The sequence below is a fragment of the Mustela nivalis genome, assembly GCF_964662115.1.
Source record: "Mustela nivalis genome assembly, chromosome: 2".
In the NCBI taxonomy this organism is placed as follows: Eukaryota; Metazoa; Chordata; class Mammalia; order Carnivora; family Mustelidae; genus Mustela; species Mustela nivalis.
This window is the reverse complement of record NC_139021.1, coordinates 123,878,937-123,900,493: the sequence shown is the minus strand read 5'-3', so window position 1 is coordinate 123,900,493 and position 21,557 is coordinate 123,878,937. Positions and strand designations below refer to the sequence as shown.

General features: G+C 39.5%; 1 long non-coding RNA gene across 1 annotated transcript; it reads right to left on the bottom strand.

Moving 5' to 3' along the window:
- Positions 1-1,790: 1,790 nt before the first annotated feature.
- LOC309860111 lies at positions 1,791-21,308 on the bottom strand. Its single transcript, XR_014309160.1, has 2 exons — positions 21,208-21,308; positions 1,791-2,169 (listed from the first exon to the last, which is right to left on the bottom strand). It is a non-coding gene; the product is annotated as an uncharacterized lncRNA (long non-coding RNA).
- Between the last annotated feature and the right edge of the window lie 249 nt (positions 21,309-21,557).

The window sequence follows — 21,557 nt, the reverse complement described above, 5'->3', positions numbered from 1 at the left end:
ATGACACCTGTTGCCTGATAAAAATGTATTTTCCCAGCTAGTGTATGATTCCCCCCACTTGTCTTGTGCTACCTGATTGAAAACCCACATTTTAGTTTTATGGCTTTGGCTGTCACCTTTGTAAATTACAGATCCAGCTTCATGAGACACCACTGCAGCTGGGAATTCATTTCAAACTGATATTTTTGGTGTGACCACATGTGGCCCTATTTGTTCACTGAAACCTGCGGGAATGGGAATGTGGGCACTTTAGAATCTCACTGGGCTTTCATCTCTCGTGCTGGGCTGTCCCTTTGCTGACACGGACCATTATTTTCCCCTGACTCACACTGCCTCTCTGATTTGCTTTCTACAACCCTACACATTTCTCATCAGCTTGTTGTGAGCTCTGACACATCCCAAGTAAGTTATTTATTTTGACAGTTGTGTGTGTAATACATCTAATGTGGGATGAACCTAAGAGTCAGATAACCAGTTATTTTAGTCCTGGGAAACAACTTCATTATCTTGTGAAATGTACTTTCAACACTCAATCCGAGCAAGTAATGAATGATATTGTGTAACATGTTTGCAGCAATTACCTTTGGAAATGAAGACTCCCTCTGGTGCTATTGATAGAATGCAAGGTGAGACCCTTTTTCTTACAGAAGTCCGGGGTTTCTGTACGAGACCAGCAAGCAGGCAACACAGGCATAAAACATCTGTGCAACTGGATTGAGGGGAATGGCCTGTCCCCCACTCTGCCTGGAAGTCCTCCAGTCCCCACCCAACTGAGGCCTAGCCTTGCCCTGGGCTTGGAGACTAATCCTATCGTAGTTAGAGAGAATCGGAGGAACCTAGACCAGAAATTTGGCTACTTTGCATCGGGTCTGTCTTTATTTAGTTCTGTTGTTGCTGGAAACCTTTGTTCATGTAACTGGTCCATTGATGTGTCTGTGCTCATGAATGTTCTCTTTCCTTCTGTCTGCTTTTCTGCTGTTCTACTGAGCAGCATGTAGGTGTTTGGGGGAACCCAGTTTCCAAATGCTGGTTCTTTCTTATGGGTACATATGCTGTTCCTTCTGGAACCCCCTGAAGTCCCTTCCCCGTGGAACATGTTAGCACCACCTGGCCCTCTCCTCTACCCCACGGCTCCTAAATATGGTTTAACCCTCAGCCCCTGTGCAAGTCTGCTTCTCAGCCACCTACTCCTCCATAAAGTCGTTAAGGGTCCCCAGCAAACTACTCTTCCCAGCAACCAGATCTTCTTGCTGTGCTGAATATTACAGACACCCCACCCCTACCCCGGGCTCCCCATCTGCCAGGCCCACTCTCCTTCTTCAACACGTTTCTCCACATCCCTGCGACATCACACAGAGCAGCCTTCCCCTAAGCTAGCATCTCCCATCCCTTACTCAATGGGATGAATTTCTTTGTACTCCTGACTACAGAGGGGTTAGCACCTGGTGAATTATACCCAAACGAGGAAAAAATTCAGCTTTCTCCAAACAACAATCTTCTCTCCACATCTCCAGCTTTCTTGACATAATCAAGTGGTGAGGGGCTACAGGGATAGCCTCCCTGGGTAAGAGCTGTCTTTGTGGGGTGGGGAGATGGTTGTGAGGCCCTCCCTGAATTCAGAATGTATGGCACTGTGTGGTCAATCATCAGAAACTCCAGGGGGAAAAGGAAAAGATCTCAATTAACTTCTACATTTTCATTTTATAATAATTCTTTTTTGAGTGTGTATCATTTTCCAAGCATGTATTATTCTATTAATTCTTCTTTTATAAATGAAGACACTGACATTCTTTGAGATTACAGAATTTGTCCTACCTCAAGCTGGTAATAAAGGATATATTTCCATTTATTATTTCAATATGTACCTAAGCAGGCTAATATGTTTAGGACATATCTTGGGTGTTGACAATACCACAGAGAAACAACTGTACTGTTTGTGCCTGGTTTTCCCCATTAAGGTATGAACTGTTGGAAGGGAGCGGGGGTTGTCTCAATCATCTCTGTAACCCCAGTGACTATCACGATGCATATAGGAAGAGCTCAGTAATCACTTGAAAGCTGAACCAGTCACCCATCAATCATCCTCTAGGTAGTGATTCTCAACCAGGGGCAGTTTTGCTCTGCGGGGTTCATCTGGCAATGTCTGGTGACATTTGTCATGGCGAGCATCTATTGGGAAGAAGCCAGAAATGCAATTAAACATCCTCAAATGCACAGGGGACCCTCAACATACACACCCTCACACACACGGCAAAGAACTATCCAAACCCAGATATTAATAGTGCTAAAATTGAGAAACCCTGCTCTAGGTCTACAATGGGCCAGCCACCCACTAAGCCTTGCTTCAGCTACTTTATGTAGTTCTTACAATGGATCCTTTACCAGTTATGTGAGGGCAAATACCATAAAACCACAGTCCCTTAAAATTACATTCCCATTTGAGCCACAACTCACCCAACCCCTAAATATAATCTTCTCGTGGACCTCCTCATCTGAGTTGTGACTTTCCTACTTCTTCTGCACTTTCTTGAAACTTGGCCTGGGATTAAGCTAAACCATAGTTTATTGATGGATAGAGTAGATATCAATTGACGTGACTGCTAAGCTTCTGAAAATCCTCCCTTTTTTGGAATCACTACCAGTCCCAGAGGTGGGCTACCAGGAGCTGCACTCACCTCTTGGCCATCACTAGGAGACACCTGAGCCAAACGGAGTCAATCTGAGCTTTTCCTGGCATTTGGAACTTGACTAGAGAAACACGGGGGTTGGGGGAGGGGGTTGGGGAGAGGTGTTCCTGGGTCGCTCAGCTCCTTCCTCTTCCTCTGGCTCTGGTGAAGCAACATTCTGGGTCAGCAGTTAAGCCTCTGTCTTCGGCCCAGGTCATGATCCTGGGGCTCTCGAATCGATCCCCACACCAGGCTCCCTGCGAACCTTTTCTTCCTTTCCTACTCTTCTGCACTCTTTCTCTCTCTCAAATAAAATCTTAAAAAGAGGGAGAGAGAAACACAGGGACTGGAGGTCTTGGGAACTGAGCTGAGAGGCTCCAGGAACCATCCATGTACTGGTCTTCCCAGAAGCCTAGATCTTTAGCTTTCTCTAAATCATTCCTAATCACTCCAATCCCCCCACTTTGGCTTAAGCAATCAAAATCTACGCCTCATGCCTGCCACCAAAATGATAGTAAATAATACAAAATTCAATACCATATTGATACCTACTTTTAGAAAATATTTGATGCAGCTTATAAAAAAGCATTAGCATAATGAGACCAAAGCTATTAACAGAAAGCAAACAACAGAACCCAATAAATTTGAGAATAAGCTAATAACTTCGGTTTGTTCCCTCCATCTCCAGGTATGCCACCCCCAAGAAATATATACATGATCTCCCTCCTTTTCTTTCCATTCAAATAACATGACAATACCATACTCTAGGTCAGTATTGTTCAACACTGTTAGTGCTCTATAATAAATTAAGAGTATTTTATTGACCCTTGTCTCCCCTCCCCCCTTCCCAGAATATTCTGATATAATAGTCCCAGTAAGGTGCCAACCATAATTTTCAAGAGCTTTCACAAATGATTTTAACAGGTAGCCAGGATGAAGAGTCCCCTTAGACTAGTGGTTTTGCAGTCATGCATTCCAAAGACCCAACGAAATCTATGGAGTGTCTCTCCAGAAAGATGTATAAGTACCTTTATTCCATTTTCATTATCAAACAGTACACAGGTGTCCTTTAGCTTATCTATGAATGGTTGGTTAAGAACACGTTTCTAGACACTGTTAAGCAATGAAGGGGGTGGGGGGGGTGGGGGGGTAGGAAGAAGACATTATAAGTGAAACATGGCCCCTGACCCAGAACAAATCATTTGAGCAAGAGGTCATAGATAAATCAACCAATACTCTGGCCCACCCAATACTTTCAGCTTTCTTCTAACTATACTACAGTCTTCCAGGTCCTTCTCTTATATAAATACAGACAACTATGAACCTATCTTAGAACTGACTGTAGTTTAAATGGGATATGAGTTTTCACCCAAGGCACGGGGCACAAATTATAGTTTGAGTCCTTTTTGTGCCTGAAATAATCCTTTGTAATTATGCATCATCTACTTATTCATTTATTGGTAACATATATGGACTGCTTACTAACTTCCAAGAGTTTGCTTTGTAAGTATGTTTAGGCATTACATTTATGCAAACTCCTAGAAGGCAGAGATTGTAGAGGAAATGCCTCATGTGTTGTAGCTGATGAAATCTTACTAAGCTTGGATACCTCTTCTGATTCTCAGTGAATGTGGCACCTCCAAGGAAAAAGACAGTGGTGGCCAACGATGGACACTCATTCCCACTGGCCCTGAAACTTTCAGTGTCTTTCATATAATGGAAATAACTCAGGGTGAAGAGTTAGGAAGGGTTCCAGTCCAGCTCAGTCTTTGCTGGGGGAAGCTCATTCCATAATGAGCTTTGTAACTGTTTTCACCTTCATTTCCAAGCCAGTTAATGACAAAAACCATATCCCCATTGAGTAATTCTCAGCACTCAAAGAGACTGAAAAAAAAAAAATTAAAGTTTTCTGTCATTATAAATTACCACACAAATGGTATTACTGGAGGCAGCCTTGCATGGAGGAAGGACGTTGGGCTTGGATTTGGGCAAACCTGATTTCAAACCTGATGTCTATCATTTAAAAGCAATGTGTTTTGGGGAAGTCACTTAACCTCTATGAACCTTACTTTTCTCTTCTATAAAATGAGATGCTTGTATTATAAGATTGTTATAAGGATTACATGTGAAATGCTTATCACAGAGGTTGCTCCATGGGAGGACTCAAAATATATTAATTTCTATTATAAAGATTAGTAACTAATGTTGCTAATATTAGTTCTTCAGTAGTAGAGATGGGTTTACACTCATCTAGTTATATTCTCTTGTCCCTCATCTCAGTGAAACACGTGTCGCATGGCACATATCTGCAAAAAGTTATCAGAGTTAAGTGAGCTCTTGGTCACTCTGAAATTGGCCACAGGAAATTTAACACCCATCCTGGCCTCATTAGTATAGAGATTAAATGATATACTTGACTTAAGAGTGACTTCCTCTAGGCCTAAAATAGTCCAAACAAAAGATAAAGAAGAGAAAAGAGGTTATTGGCCTAATAAAGTCTGTTTCCTTACAAAGAGGGACACTTGAAGACTAATTTAAAATAGTGATATTATGGGGCTTTTTATATCACTTTAAACAATTCTTAGAGCTTAAGTGGTCATAAAAACTCCATTTCAAAAAATAATTGTATTTTTTAACAGCTGCTTGTGGTTTTAGAGAGCTGCTTATCCTTTCCTCCAAAAGAGCTTACAGCCTAATGTCAAAACATCTGGCAATTACCTTGGACACTGATGTCAATCCTGCAGGCAATGAAACTTCTAATATTCCATTAGGACATGAAGATCACTGTGACATCTGACCACTTACTTGTATATTAGGATTGTTCCTGACCCTGAATTTTTATAACAATCATGAATACATAATAGACAGGTTGCATGACTGAAGAAGAGCTCTGATGAGTCATTGAAGCAATTCCCTTGGTGTCGCTAACCTTTCCAGACTGGCGGGGGGAAACGTGTATTGATCACTACGTACCCAGCCACCCTGGGGGAAAATGATGAAAACGTATATAAGGATCATATCTTCAGGTTTTTAAGGTCTAAGTTTTTAATTCAAATACAGCTAAATAAACTTCCTGAGACCTAACATTTAAGGTTGGAATCTTGAGACACCATGCAAGGGGTTTTAAGCCTGAATTTATTTGAAGACATCAAGGTTTATTTGAAAACCCATCTAGTGTTTCTTTGCCCAAAGCCTTACAACCATTTACCTTCTAAGAAAGGAATGTTTAATCACAAAAACATGGTGCTAAAGTTGACCTTAAGAGCACTGGCAGTCTTTCAGAGAAACAGAATGCCCACTTTGATGAAGACTGAAATAACGGCGTACTTCATTTTCCTTAGTCACTCATGGTGCCTCACATTATCACCAGCAAGTTATTTCCTTCAAGCCTAGCATTTTCTTCAGGACCACTGACAGACACAATACAACCCATTTACACTCATTATCCAACATGGGACATTAGTTTGCCTATTACTTGGCAAAGAGTGGAACCTCAGTGGAATTATTAATGGGACAAGTTTGAATTTTTAATGCTGGTTGGGAAGGGCAAATTTAAGTACTCAGAAGATCTTGAGGGCAGAAGACACGTGGGAACAGGCGCTGATGACAAGTTGTATATCTTCCTCAAGGGCGTGCTGGCCTTGCTAGAGACATCACTCATCCAAGGTCAGCAAAGAGAGAACATCCCCATCCACAGCCCTCCAGTAATCATGGCCACTCAATCAGACAGCCCTTGCCAACTAACTGGAAAGATGCAGCCTCAGTCTCTTCCCACCCACCCACCCACCCACCCAGGAGGCCACTACTGTCCACCTGAACTAGGAAGAGAGAACGCCAGTGCCTTCCAAGATCATCTTCTCTTTTTCCTCCTGACAGAACTTCAGGCTGGCTTTCTTGGGAAAAATATAGTATCTTTCATCTTTGAAAAAAAAAAAATTCTGCAAAGAAAATGAAATAAGAATTGGAGGTTGTTTCCATTTTTAAGGATTTTGGTAAATGACTTGTTTTTTAGAAATTTCTTCCTGGGATTTAAATCATTTTCCTCCCACCTTACCTCTCCTGTGTCCATTTTGGAGAAAAGCACCTCGTTTATCTTTGGGAGACAGTAATGCAGAAACTGTAACTGAGCAGATTTCCCCTTGAGGATCAAAATATTTGTGTTAAATGAAATGAGAAATCTGCTAAGTGGCGGCATGAATACCCCAGGGAAGGATATTTTGTAATTTTGAAAAATTCCTACTGAAATTCTTCTCTTGCCAAGAAAAGAGGAATGATTTCTATTAAAATTACTTCATGTCTGAATTACTCTCTGCCCCTTGGGAACATATAACATTACGGCTTTTATACTCAGTAATTTAGTAGGACGAGGGACACCTTACTTGGAAAGCATGCAGGCTTAACACGAAATGTTGGGTTAAATTAAGTATTTTTACCACAAAAGTCTTTTTTTGAAAGTTTAGCTCTTAAACTGTTCAAATTAAAGCTTGTTTTCGGAATTGATTTCTATGATTGTCTGTATGTGTTCTTTTTAATTTTATACCCTTATGCTACCATTCTCTGAAGCTACAGAGAAAATTCTCCAACTCATGTGCAAGAATTTGCACCTTTTATGTAAATCAAGATAGATGGTATCACATTAATAAAGCAGGTGAATGTTTTGAAACCAATCAAATCAGTAAACTTCATTAAAATATATGTATATACTTGTGTATAAATGAATAGGCAGGTCTAGAATAAAGGCTTTGGAAAGGCACAAGAGATGGAGAACAGTTATCAACCCATTTGCCAATTCTGGCCAAGTATTATGGACCCTACAGGCACTGTGTTGAGAAAGCTTTGGAGGCCAAATTCACATTAAGAAGGGGGGAAAAAAGCCATTAAAGTCAAATACTGTGCCATGACTCCTGGTGGCCAAACCCAACTTTCATCCCTGGTATGTGCTGAATAACAACGAAGGTTCTCTGAGGTTGGTGCAATTGGACTTGTTTTCTAATCTCCTACAATAAAATATATGCTGTTTTTGTAATAAGATTAAAACTATTTTTAACACTTCTTTTAAAACTGAAAGAAAAATGGATCTTTTTTTTTTTTTCTTAAGTTGTCCCAACATGTAGGGAAAAGTACTCAAATTGTCATCTCTGCACCCCAATCAGAAAAAGTTATCTTTGGGATCAATGGAAACTTTTGCGAGGGTATAGGTGCATTTCTATTTGTCGAAAGTCAGTAATTCTTTTGATTATTAATTAATTATAAGTTATTTGAGTTATCTCAAGGCTTACTCATAGGCTTTATCCGTGCAGAGTTTCTAATGTTATTGCTGTAAGACAGGCTTCAAGTACATGGGAGCAGGGGAAGATGACTGGAGCAGCAGGACTCCAAGAGTTTGGAACACACTTGAACAAGACCCGGACCGTGGCTGTGCTTGTGGGCTCATGCTCTCTGTCTGTCTCACACACACAGCCCTGACCCCTCAAGGGGAGAAAATAGTAACACCTATCTCAAGTGCCCCTATATGTATCTCAAAATGTCACAGGGTATTTGAAAAGTGCTTCTTTGTAGCATACTAATGCTAGTACACTAGCACTATGCTGGTGCTGTCACTCTTAGCCATAATGGTCAACATCCTTGCTTTCCATGTGAATTAAAGGAAACAGTAGTACCCAAAACACAATCTGAAATTATTTCTCCTGTTTTAGTAACTGATTTCTAATTAGCATAGACTTGCCAAGGCCTCGAGGCAACTATCATCAGAATTATACTTGGTTCAACAAGTTGCAGTACGAGTGAAACAGAGCCCCAGAGAAGTTCAGTAAGGACTCTGGGCCACATTTAAAATTAGCATTGATGGGGCACCTGGGTGGCTCAGTGGGTTAAGCCTCTGCCTTCGGCTCTCATCATGATTTCAGAGTCCTGGGATCAAGCCCCGCATCGGGCTCTCTGCTCAGCGGGGACCTGCTTCCTTCTCTCTCTGCCTGCCTCTCTGCCTGCTTGTGATCTCTCCCTCTCTCTCTCTCTCTGTCAAATAAATAAATAAAGTCTTTTTAAAAACTAAATTAAATTAAATTAACGTTGAACGTGAACTGGAGACTGTGGCTTCTTACTTTCCTTCTAGTCTTTCTTCCAATCCACACTGCTGCTTCTTATTTATCTTTACAATATCTCCTGCACTATTGGATTTGAATGAATGGTCCAGATTTGGCTGAAGATGTCAGCAAAATGATGATGCAGTCTCTAAACAATTACCACCATAGAGAAGACTTCACCTAGCTTGCTTACACATTATAGAAAAAAATAATAAAAATAATAATACCTTGCCCTGAGACAGAAATTAGATGTACCCAGTATACAGATAAACATCGCCCAAATGAATAAATAACCCAGGGCGCCTGGGTGGCTCAGTGGGTTAAGCCGCTGCCTTCGGCTCAGGTCATGATCTCAGGGTCCTGGGATCGAGTCCCACATCGGGCTCTCTGCTCAGCAGGGAGCCTGCTTCCCTCTCTCTCTCTGCCTGCCTCTCTGCCTACTTGTGATCTCTGTCTGTCAAATAAATAAATAAAAAAAAAAATCTTTAAAAAAAAATAAATAAATAAATAAATAAATAAAACAGAATAAATAACCCAGCTTGCCATATTTCTGCTTTCATATTGTCCTTTCCCTAATATATGAATACTAAATTAGAAAAATAAGAATACATAAATTGCAAGGTAGTTGGCCTCAAGTAATACATAAAAATAATAGCTATCATTCAGAGTATGTGTATTTTGTCCCAGTTATTTAAACATATTACAGATCATCTTCACAGCAACCTCATGCTATATTTGTGTTATTATTTTACAAGTGTGAAAATGGAGACTCAGAGACAGTAAGTAATTTTTTTAATTAACTAAACAGCAACAACTTAAGAACAGAGCCAAGATTTGAACCTGCAAAGCCCATGCTCTCTCTACACTGTGATGTTAGTATATTAGTATCAGAGAGCTCACTGTAATCATTTTTAACTGCCTAAATCAGTGCATATAGTGGTAAAAGTGCTCAGAACAGAAATTTTCAATTACTAGGTCAAGGTTGTGCCATGTGATAGTGGCGAAGTCAGACCTAGAACCCAGTCTCCTGACCTCATGAGTGTGTTGCCCACTTCTTTCGTCAGCCTTTAGCATGAGCCCAGAGCTCATCAGGTGGCCCACCAGCCTCTGTGGGTTTCTCAAACGATTCTTAGACGTCATGAAGCAGCATCCACTAAATAAATTCACAAGCTGAATACCATGCAGCTAGGAAGGTGCACAGACTTGGTGCTGACTGGTGGGGAATAAGGAACAAAATACAGCTGTTTCTGAGGGTAAGAGATTGTAGGAGAGGGGTGGTACTTCAAGGTGACTGGGCCAACCTACTGAAAGGCAGGAAAAATCTCAGGTTTCATAGAAAAGGATAAAAAGGCTTTGAAATAGAACAGTATGTCTGTGGTCTTGTCTATGCCCTTGTGTAAGTCCCCAGCCACTTCGTGCATCTTTCAAACAGAAATCCTAATGTCAATCCAGTTATTTAACAGCAATAGAGTAAGGAACAACCAGGCCAATGACTATAAAGTGGTCTACCCCAGAAGTGTGCAATAGAAATTATTCAAATTAATGATCGGGGCAGCTTGCAGGTGAGGTGCCTGCTCCAATTTGAGCCAAGTCCTTTCAAGTTGTACTTTTTTTTTAAAGAGTTCTGCCTCAATTCAGTGAATTGGATTATTTCAATGAAATACACTTAATAAGTTCCCTTGGGCATCACTTGATACTTCTTTGCTATTCTTTTTACCTTTTTTTGTATTAGATTTAACACCTGGGTAATACTAAGTGCCATGGTTACCATAAATTACAGGAGACTAAATAAATATTTGAGAGAGCAGGAGAGATTTGATTAAATTGCTGAAAATGAAATGTTGAGTACTACTTCCCACACCAAATAGACTTTCTTGCTTCGGTGTGCACTGCCAACAGTGGCTTTGGTTTTCATAGCTCCAGACATTTTCTAAATGGGTAAATTGCCAGCATGACCACTTCCGTTTTTCTTTCTTGTGTAAGCCCCAACATATTTTTTATCCTTTGACTTTAATCCAAGCTGGTAAATTATGGCCAAGAATTGAAGGTTTGATAACAAGGAGTTGTAATAGTGGAACTCTATTGCAAAATCTACCTGAAATCGGCAGGAATGTTTATGTTATAAATGCGGGTTTGGGGCACATGAGATTTATGCAAAAGTAGAGTCTTTCCTGATAAGTGGGCATGAATGGGGAAATTCAGTAAGGATGCATTATAATAATTACAGCAACGTCAGGAAATTTGGAACAAGCCAAAAAGATTACTGGATGCCTCCAGTGGAAAACTAGGCACTGCTTAGAGCAGTTAATTTCAATATTCCTGATCTGTGAATGACTCTGTTCTTTGGATCACCCCTTCGAACCAGTTGTACTCCTTTAATAATGAGTTAAATGAAATCTTTTCTCAAAAATTATGCTTTCCCAGGTTTAATAACTAACATATAGTGAAATGCTTATGGTGCTAAATTCTGCATGGGCAGTTTCTTATTTAAGCCAAACCACCATATATGTAAGCCCATTTCCCTTTTAAAAAGATGAGCTGAGCGAGGTATAGGGAAGTCAAGTAACCTGCCCAACATAAGAAATGAAATAGAAATTCAGAGAAGTGCCCTCCACCACCCAAAAAATATGTAAGTTTCTGGTTAGTTCTCCATCACTTCTGACTAGATGAGATCATTATGAAGAATTTCTTGAGTTACTTCCTTTTTGAGAATATATTCTCCCAAAATGCATCCTGGTGCACATCCTGTGGGCAGCGTCACGGAACCACGCCTTTCTCTGATGGCTGATAACAAAGATACGTTCCCAAGGAGCTTGTTCACCCTGTCCTAAGCTATGGGTTCCTCCAAGGAAGTTGAGAAGTAAAGAATGATGGGGAGAAGAAAGTGTTCTGAGTTTAAAAGACAGGAGGAGGAGGTGGCCAATGCAAAATGCGGATTTCTGAAATCTTTGTTAAAACACAGCTGCAAGACAGTGTGCAATAGAGTCTGGTGTTTGGGGGGCCGGACATGAATGCATTACTCCATTCTCCTTGCTTTCCAGAGAAATGCCCCCCAGTGCACCATCACCCCCAGGTTCCATTCTCTCAGGAATTTAGCCCTCTGCTTTTAGGCTCAGAAACTGTAGTGGTCTATGTACAATCTACTATCCCAAATGGGAAAGTCCTACTAGGACCCATGAGCCAAAAAGTCTGGCTAGGTTTGTTTTTAGGCCCCAGTTTCTTCAGCCACAAAGAAATCCAGAATGGCGATCCCTTCCACTCTTAAAATGGAATGATTTCTGTAATTAATCTTCATCATTCAGTGAAACACAATTCCAAGTGTAAAATGAAATACAAACCTGTTTTAGGAACTCTAAAATATTTATTTATTCCTTTATTAATTACATTCATTTAAAAGTTACTTTATTCCAAAGGGGAGTATGGCTGGCTTATTGGATTATGTCGTGGTAAAAACCCATATGGTATCGTCTGCTGAAGTGTCAGTGCAGAGTAAGGGGATTGTAGTAGATAAGGTTGTCGAGAGCAAATACAGAAACCACTCTGCCATTTAAGGGTAACTAATGTTCTCATGGAATCCCAGAACAGGAATACCTCCTTGGCCCTGTGAATGAATGGGAACCAGGGACTGTAATGACCTCCCAATTCTGTTCCCTACTGTGCACCTGCATTGTTCACTTCTATTACAGAGTGTGGTATACGACAGAAGGAGGCGCCTACAAAGAGCAACCACACACCTATACCATCTAAAGGGGGACAAACGTCCCCAAGACCCAACCTAAAATTCCTTGGGAAGGAACAGGTCAAGCTTGGGTCAAATGCCCACCTCTTGATCAATCAACTCTAGCCACAGTCCGGGAAAGGTGCTCTGATTGAAATGTGTGTTCTTCTCTCCTCTAATCAACTGTAACCTGTAGTCAAAAGCCACACCGTGTGAAATAGCCAGTGGGGGGACCACACACCCACTACTGCCTTACGTGAAAGGAAGTGAGTATTACTGGAAAACAAGGGACTAAGATAACCACTGAAAAGATGTCCACCATACGTCCCATAAAAGGAACCACTATTAAGTAATACAGTACTCATAAAACTTAAGTAATGCATAAACCTCATTAAAAACCCAAGCTAGAGGCTTTATGCACCCCTTCAGTCCGCAGGGACATTTTGACACGACCAGAAGTGATCAAGCAAAACACACTGTATTTCCCCCTCTAATTAGCATCTTTCTTTGCTTCTCTCAGGACGCTTATATGTGGTCTCAATAAAAAAGTCTGTGCATTCCCAAAGAGTTCTTCATCTGTTTCTCAGCATTTTTCTTTTGATTCCTGGACTTCATTTACTCCATAAAAGCACACTGGAACATCAATGAAGATCCCTGTTTTTGCAATTGTTCTCTCTGCGCAATTAGGCATAATAATTAAAGCATCCTTTTTGTCTGAAAGGCAATTAAAGTACAACTTTGGAAACATGCGACAATAATATTGAATAATGCTACATTTGTCAGTGAGGTCACTAAATGGGCAATAGATCTTAGGAGGCAAATGATTTTTCCTTTGTAAACAGATCATTGCTGAGCTTACTTAAATGGCTCTAATAAGTCCCATACAGTGCCGTAGCAGCTTGCTGTGTTTCTATTCCTTCAGCAGAAGTGAACACTTTAATGGGCACATGCCCATTGACTGACTGATGAAAAATGAGTCTAAAACCACTTGGAAATCATCAGACAAGTAAAAAAAAAAAGTATTACATATTTAAAAAAATAATATTTAAAAGAAAGTCTCAGAGACAGAATGAAAGATCATACCCTATCAAATCTTTAACTCTAAATTGAAAGACATCTATGGCAAATATACAGTCACTACCAAATAAATGCAGTAACTCCTGGCCAACTCCACTTTTGCAATGACAGTAACTTTCCCTCACTGCATGCCGTGGACTCCTCTACTCCCCACTAAGAGTAACCTCCATGAGGGCAGAAATATTGTCACCTTTGCTCAGTATATTCTCCCCAGCACTTGAATTAGAGGCTGACAACAGGTGATGCACAAATTTTTGTGTGTGTCTTACTGTGTTCATTTTATTTTATTGAAGTATAACATACCACAGAGAAGAACACATATCGTGGGTGTAAAACTCACTGATTGTCACAACCTGCACACATGCAGCCAGAACCCAGAGCAATCGACAAAGCATTACCAGCACCTCGGAAACCCTTGTGGACCTTTTCCCAGTTACTATCCCCACAAGAATAACCACCATCCCCAAGGCTAAAAGTATCATTTGTTTTGCTTATTTTTAGACTCTATAAACAGAATCACATAATGTGAACTCTTGCATGTGTGACTTCCATTCAGCTCTACACTGGTGAGATTCATCAGTGCCGTTGGTTACTGTAGGTCACTCATTCCTCGTTATGTGAATGGGCCAGTTTACTTACCCATTCGACTACCGATGGCCATTTAACTAATTTCCAGTTTGGGGCTAATACAAATGGTGCTCTTACGGATGTCCCAGTGCATATCTTTTAGCATATACATTTCTGTTGGATATACGCATTGGAGAGAAATGGCTGTGTTATAGAGGATGCATGTTTCCAGATTTACACATTAATATTTTAAACCATTAGTAATATGAACTTTAAAAGAACCTGTATTTTACTTGAATTGGGGGTGAAATTAACAGAGTTCAATACCTTGATTTCCACATGAAGAAACTAAGGGTAAAGTTCATTTAGGAGGGGCAGTAGAATGGAGCCCATGCTGCTACCATCTTGCTGTGTGGCCTTGAGCAAGAATACCCTGGCATTGATTTCTTCACATAAATTGAGGAAATTCAATAAGATCATCTCAAAATCACTTCCACATTCCAGCTCTAAAATTCTATATGAGGCACAATTGTCAGAGCAATGACTAGAAGCCATGCTTCCAAATTTATATCCATGAGCTTTAACTTCATACCAACCTTTCTTTTGGTGAAATTAATTATCGATATAATTATTTATTAGCAACATGGAAAGTTAATCTTATTAGCTAATATTTATCGAATGCTCTTTCCAACTGTTTTTCATGTACTATCTCATCAAATCCTGACAACCACTCATAAAGAGTTATTATAGCTCCCATTTACAAACAAGGAAATTGAGGACCCAAAAGGCTAAATGCCCAGTCTAAGGTCATAGAATCACAAAGTGATTGAGCTGGGTTCTTTAAGGCACTATGCATAAATAATTCTATGCACAGTCATCTTTAAACCTAAACTGCATCCAATGTCAGGTCCTTCTCCTATAACTTACAGCTGTTTCTAGCCACTTGTTCTAAGTGAAACTTGTTTCTCCTTGGATTCTGATATATGACTTGTGACATACACAGTCTGAAATAAGCCACACTATAGCATTTTCTGTAGGGCTTAACACGTTGACACTCAGATTCTTCACTGATGTCTCCCAAGATCATCTGGTACCGATCTCTATCTTCAACAACACTGGATGGTTTTCTTAACTCAGGATTTTATGAAGGCAGTAAAACTAATGAATCACAAATGTCTGAACCCATATAGGAAACAATACTAAAGGAGATAGTAAAATTATGTATCACGATCTACCACAAACTATAAATATTATGCATCAGGTATCTGATACTAATGTCTAACTTCAGTCTGATAACAAGCTGGCGGAAACATTTCGTTGTGCCATAAGTAAAATACCTCTGATACAATTCAGGTTTTTGCTTCCATATTCTTTGGCCCTTCTTTTCTTTATGTTCCATGAAGATTTTCATAGGCTCTAAAATTCCATTTTATTGTGTACTAAATTCCTGGTTACTCAGTAAAGAGAATTGTTGAGTCCTGTCTGAAATTGCTCTAATTGTTGGCTTTTCATGAGGAGGTGGGTTTGTGCATCAGCTGATTTTTAAAGAGGTTTTGCAGTCAAAATACTTGGCAGTGCTGTCTGTAGAGTATCTTGTTATGTGGAAATTGTCCCTTTATTTCTACACATAAGTAGAATGTGGTTCACAATCCATTTCTACTCTAGCTCATCTAAACTGACCTATAACTGGACTTCCAACCAAATTCCACCACATTCTACATTTACATTTAGTAAATGGGTGTAGTGGGAAAGGAAGGGGTCTTACCCTGTACAGTTTGCGGTAGGAAGGCTCTCTATTCTTCCTACCCTTACAAATACTTTCTAGAATATCATCATTGTGCACACACACATATCACCCTAAATACTGCTTAATCTCTCATCAAAGGCCATTCTGCTTAACTGTTTACTACACAAACAGGCTTGACTTCACCATTATAAATATGGCAGTTCTACCTGGCCATTGTGCCATAATACAGTAGACTTACTTAACCTGGAAAGTGACTCTAGTTCTCCACCTAAAGACATAGAGGGTAGCACCTCAGTGAAAGCTACAGTCATGAAGATTACCTTCCCTAGATCCTTGTTCTTTGGTAATAACTCCTGCCTAGGTCACTGGTCCACATGTGACCCCTGTCAAAGTTCAGTAACTTGCAGCTCTTTCTAGACCTTTCCTGCTACCTGTGATTCAGCCATTGGTACACCTCTTTGCCTTTACCTTGGTCACTAATGATTGTGCAATTATTTAGCATGTATGGGCTGACCAATAAGTAAATTAGTAGTAGTAATTTTGATTAAGAGCCTTATCTTTCTGTGGAACCTCAAAACAGATCCAAAAAAACTGTGGTCATTATTGTTCAAGGAGTATACAAGTCACCCACCCCCCCACCCAGAGGCAATCAGTTCTAGATTCCCTTCCTTATTGCAGTGACTGATGTTGGAATCATTATTTTTGCTTCTTAAAGTATAGAGAGAAAAAGTCAGTCCTCATGATTTGGAGGGAAGGAATAGGAAAAATATGAAGATGATGATCAAATCTCTTACCAACTAGGTATAAATTAAAAGCCAAGAGCAGAGTGATGAATAAAGAGCCCCTTTCTCATACTTTTGGTCCCAGGCTGTCTACTACTTCTCTATCAGATTTTATAAACTAAGAGTCAGAACTAGAGGAAGATGGGAGCAGAGACACATTAATGGTGGACAACTGCAATGAAAACCACAGACTCTTCCTGCTGCAGTCCCCTAGAACTACCTGTTTCTGATCCCTCCTACAACATAATTTGAGACAACAGTATAGATCAGAAGAGGAAGCTAATTCATTGGAAAAAGATACAATTTAAAATAAAATATAGATTTTCAGTGAAGTTGAGGACATTTTCAAGTCCTTCAAACATTATGGAAATAGTCAAACTAATAAAAGAGGAACTGGAGAACATTTGCATGAACTGAAATGAGACCTCACAATTAAAGCTACAGTTTGACCAAATGCATGAGGGTGCATAACCCATTTTTTTGTCCTGGACACAGGAAACTTTTCCCACACTAATGATAATATTATAGAAAAATTACATGAGAATAAAGTAAGAAGAATATAAAAAAGAACCCAAGAAGATGTATGAGAGGAGTTAATTACATAGGAAAAAAGTAAGCAAGCAAAGTAATTTGAAATTTGAGAGTTAACATAAGCCTGTATTATGGAGAGTCTTCTGGGTACCATTGATCTGTTACTTCTCCCATAGTCTCTGTCGAAGTCTAAGTGGATGATAAATAATGCAGTTACATAACCATGTTTCACTCCTTGTCAAGAACACTGCTTGAAACTAACCACGGACCGAAGAAAAGGAAGGGTTTTCTCCAGGAGCCTTGTATAAATTGAGCTGAGATTGCAGTAAAGTAGTCAACTGTGAATTAGTTTGATCTACTTATCTGTACTATCATCTGAGGTTAAGCCTGCCCAGAGTAGAGAGTAGAACAGATTTCATTTTCTGTGTACTTGAAATAAATCTTGAATTTCATGAGCAGTGAATACTTGCAATAAATCTCTTTTTACTTAAATCAGATTGATGAGATGCCTCTTTTTTACATACAAACAATCTCTGACAGAACCAGAGTTTTCGTTAAAAACAAATTCTCCTGTTGGGCAGAGACACGACATATCATTTGGATTTTAGTCAGAAAAGAGAAACCACCTGAGGTATTTCAAACAGATAGGATTTAATGTAAGGAACTGATTAAGCCAGTGATGAAGAAACTAAGGAGTCGAACAAAAGTTGATGAGACATCGCAGAGACTAGAAACAGGAAGAAGATGTTGCTGCCCTAGGGCTGGAGAAACACAGGAAGGATGTTGTGTTCCCAAATCCAGAAGCTGAGGTCATTGGGTATAAGGTGGAACCATAGTAGGACTTTCCAATCGGGCCACAAAGACAGGCATTTTCTGGCAGATTCTGGACCCACACAAGAGGCTCAGAGATGCTGCCAGAGATTCCACCACAAGTAAAGAAGAGAGAAGTCCTCCCCCCTTCTTTCTGTCTCCTTTGTACTAGTGTACCCCATTGGCCAAACTTACAGAGATACTAGAGGTCTGAGAAACTTAGTTTACTGCCATACAGAGCAGGGCAGAGAAAGAGTATGAATCTGAAAGTAAGCAAGCCAAGATCTGCCACAAGTAGGCTCCAGGAAGCATTCCGTACCACACTAGTAAACACCCTGCAACAATTCTGGGTGGTCTGGGGCATGATGACAGAGCTTTAATTTGTGCGATTCTCCTTATATTTTTTCTTTTACTCATTTCATTCTGATCCTCGGTATCTTACCCTGGGGATTTTTGTAAGATGTAAAACATAAGTTACTTGAAATAATATGCTCTCCTTATATAAAATAAATGCCTAAACCGGCTGCAGATGTTATACTGAAAGTACTAGAGGAAGAAGGAAGAGAGGGATTTACCCATGTGAGCAGCAAGCAGAAGAAGGGGAATAATTTTAAACACTAGAGAGAGGGAAGAATACAGATGTCTTAGGGAATCAAACACTCATATGCTACTGGCTGTTGGCACCCCAGGGAGAAGGCATGCCCTTAGAGAATGTGGCTATGTGGTATCCCAGTGAAACCTAACACCTAAACACAGGAGAACCCTGCCTTGGTAAAGGGTCCCATGCCCTAAGCAGGGTCCAGATACAGCACAGCTTTCAGACAAAAAGGGAAGTGCAAGCTGAAGTATCATGTGTATCAAAAGGAGCCAATAAGTTTTGACTAATTCCCCATCCCAGCCTCCCTGACTCAGGTTTAACTTCAACATCTCAGCACCAAGAGAAAACAAATGGCATACTCATAAAAGTTTAACTGAAAGAACTTAACAAGAGAACTATCACTTAAATCTTGAACAAGGGGACCGAGGTGGCTCTGGTGGTTGGCGTCCAATACTTGATTTCAGCCTGGGTCATGATCTCAGGGTTGTAAGATCAGGCCCAGATCAGTTTCTGTGCCTGGCGTGGGGTCTTCTTGGGAGTCTCTCCCTCTCCCACTGCCCCTCCCCCTGCTTATTCTCACTCTCTCTCTCTCAAATAAATAAATAAAGTCTTTTTAAAAAATTTTTTTTTAAAAATCTTGAGCGGGATTAAGGAAATCAACAAGGATGATGAAACATAGTGGAGAAAATCATCACACTGAAGACCTGAAGGGAAAAAAGGAGAAAATGGTGTTACCACAGCCCCAAAAGAGCTGAAACCATGGAGCAAAAGCCCTCCACCAAGTAGTCCCAATCCTTTAGGGAAGCACATTCACTGTTCCAACAATGGTGAGAGACAAGAAAAATGTGAAAGAAATAGATATCCCAACTTCTTACTTTCTCTTTCAACTCTAGCTGCTACCTCTCTGGTTAAACCCATGTAGACATCAAAAAGCACAGCACCTAAGCCCAGCTAAGGCAATCTATGGGCCCCACAGCACAGACCAGACAAAGAAGTGCTAAAATTAGGAGAGGTTAAATAAAGAACAACCCAGTGAAGATCAAAATGCTAATTCAAAAAGATATATGCACCCCCATGTTTACTGCAGCAGTATTTATAATACCCAAGATACAGAAACAACCCAAGTGTCCATCCATAAAGGGTAAAGAAGAGGTGTTGTGTGTATATATATATACACACACACACACATACATATGCACGCACACACACACACACAGAGTGGAATATTACTCAGCCATTAAAAGAATGCTGCTTCTTGCCATTTGCAACGCCAACAGAGGGTATAATATTAAGTGAAATAGAGAAAGACAAATATCATATGATTTCACTGGCAGGTAAAATTTAAGAAACAAAACAAACAACAACCAAAAAAGAGACCAAAAAAAAGACTTCAATATAGAGAACAAAGCAGTGGTTGTCTGAGGGGGGTGGGTAGGTGAACTAGGTGAAGGGGATTAAGAGCACACTTCTTATGATGAGCACTGAGTAATACAAAAGTGTTGAGTTGTTATATTATACACTTAAAACTGATAGAACACTATATGCTAATTATACTTGAATTTTTTAAAAAAAATTTAAGAGGAAGAAAAATAAAGAAAGAGAATAACCAGCACCCTGCAGCTCCAGATTTTGTGGAGTCTAAGGTCTCTACAACTTGAGGGGCTTACTTACAAAAATAATAATATAATTAAAAAATATAAAATCAAGTATGGAAGTGTATAGTGTTTATATCAGGAAGAGAGATTACCAAAAAACAAAATTTAAATAGCTGATAAATTACTCAACTATCAGAATCTGAAAAAAAAGAAAAACCTTATTAATTAGCTACTTAAGATACCTTTATAATATCTACCTTCTTTATAGTACTGCTATAATTTTTTCATCATCTCTTTATATAAGAACACTTTCTAATATCAATTTTTGTAATGAGAATGGAAAGATAATTTAATATTTTCTCGGACCAAAATTTTTTATTATCAGTAATTGGAATGCATAAACTGTGCAAGGTTATAAAAATATAAAATTATTGTTTGGAGTTCTGTTATTAAGTCTGTGCCCTACAAACACAGGAATTTTGATAAGTTCTATTTTGCATGATTACTATAAATTTTTAAATGTAGGCTGCTTTTTAATTTTCTTATACTATAAATTTTTAAATGTATGCTGCTTTTTAATTTGCCTATACAGAAGATAATGTGTACATTATCAAATATATTCCCTGACAGCTTCCATTTTAAGTAAGTGTTGATGAGAACCGAATTCTCTGCTAACAATTAAACATGTCTGATAACTGAAAGAATCTTGAAAGACCAGCTTCCTGTTCCACACATTGCACACTTAGTTTTTACTCTAGTATCCATGTTTCTGCTTCTGGAAACCATAGAAGTAATTCATATATTGATGGCTAGCAATGGCTTCACTATACAAAAGTGACTGAAAAATCACATAAATATTATCTCATAAACTCAAACTAAATATCATAAATTCAATTTTCCCTGAGCTGAATCTTATAACATCCTGAAGTATGTATGGTTAAAGAAAACACAGGTCAGTGATGTTTGTAGACTTGCATTTGAATCAAAAGTCAAAATATACTCATGATATAATTTATTTTTAAAAAATTATTACCTGGGGTGCCTGGGTGGCTCAGTGGGCTAAACCTCTGCCTTTGGCTCAGGTCATGATCTCAGGGTCCTGGGATCGAGCCTGCTTCCCCCTCTCTCTCTGCCTGCTTGTGATCTCTCTCTCTGTCAAATAAATAAATAAAATCTTTAAAAAAAAAAAAAAGAATTCAAAAAATTATTACCTAACTCTGTTCATAGAAAAGTCTAGAAGCAACTAACTCAGGGACAAGGAGTGCCCCTAGTGTCCAGACTGTGATTTCTAAATACCATTTCCACAGAAAAATCCTGAAATGCTTGGAGAGATGGCTGATTTTGGGTCTGGTGCAATGAACTTATATAAGCCTAGAACATCTT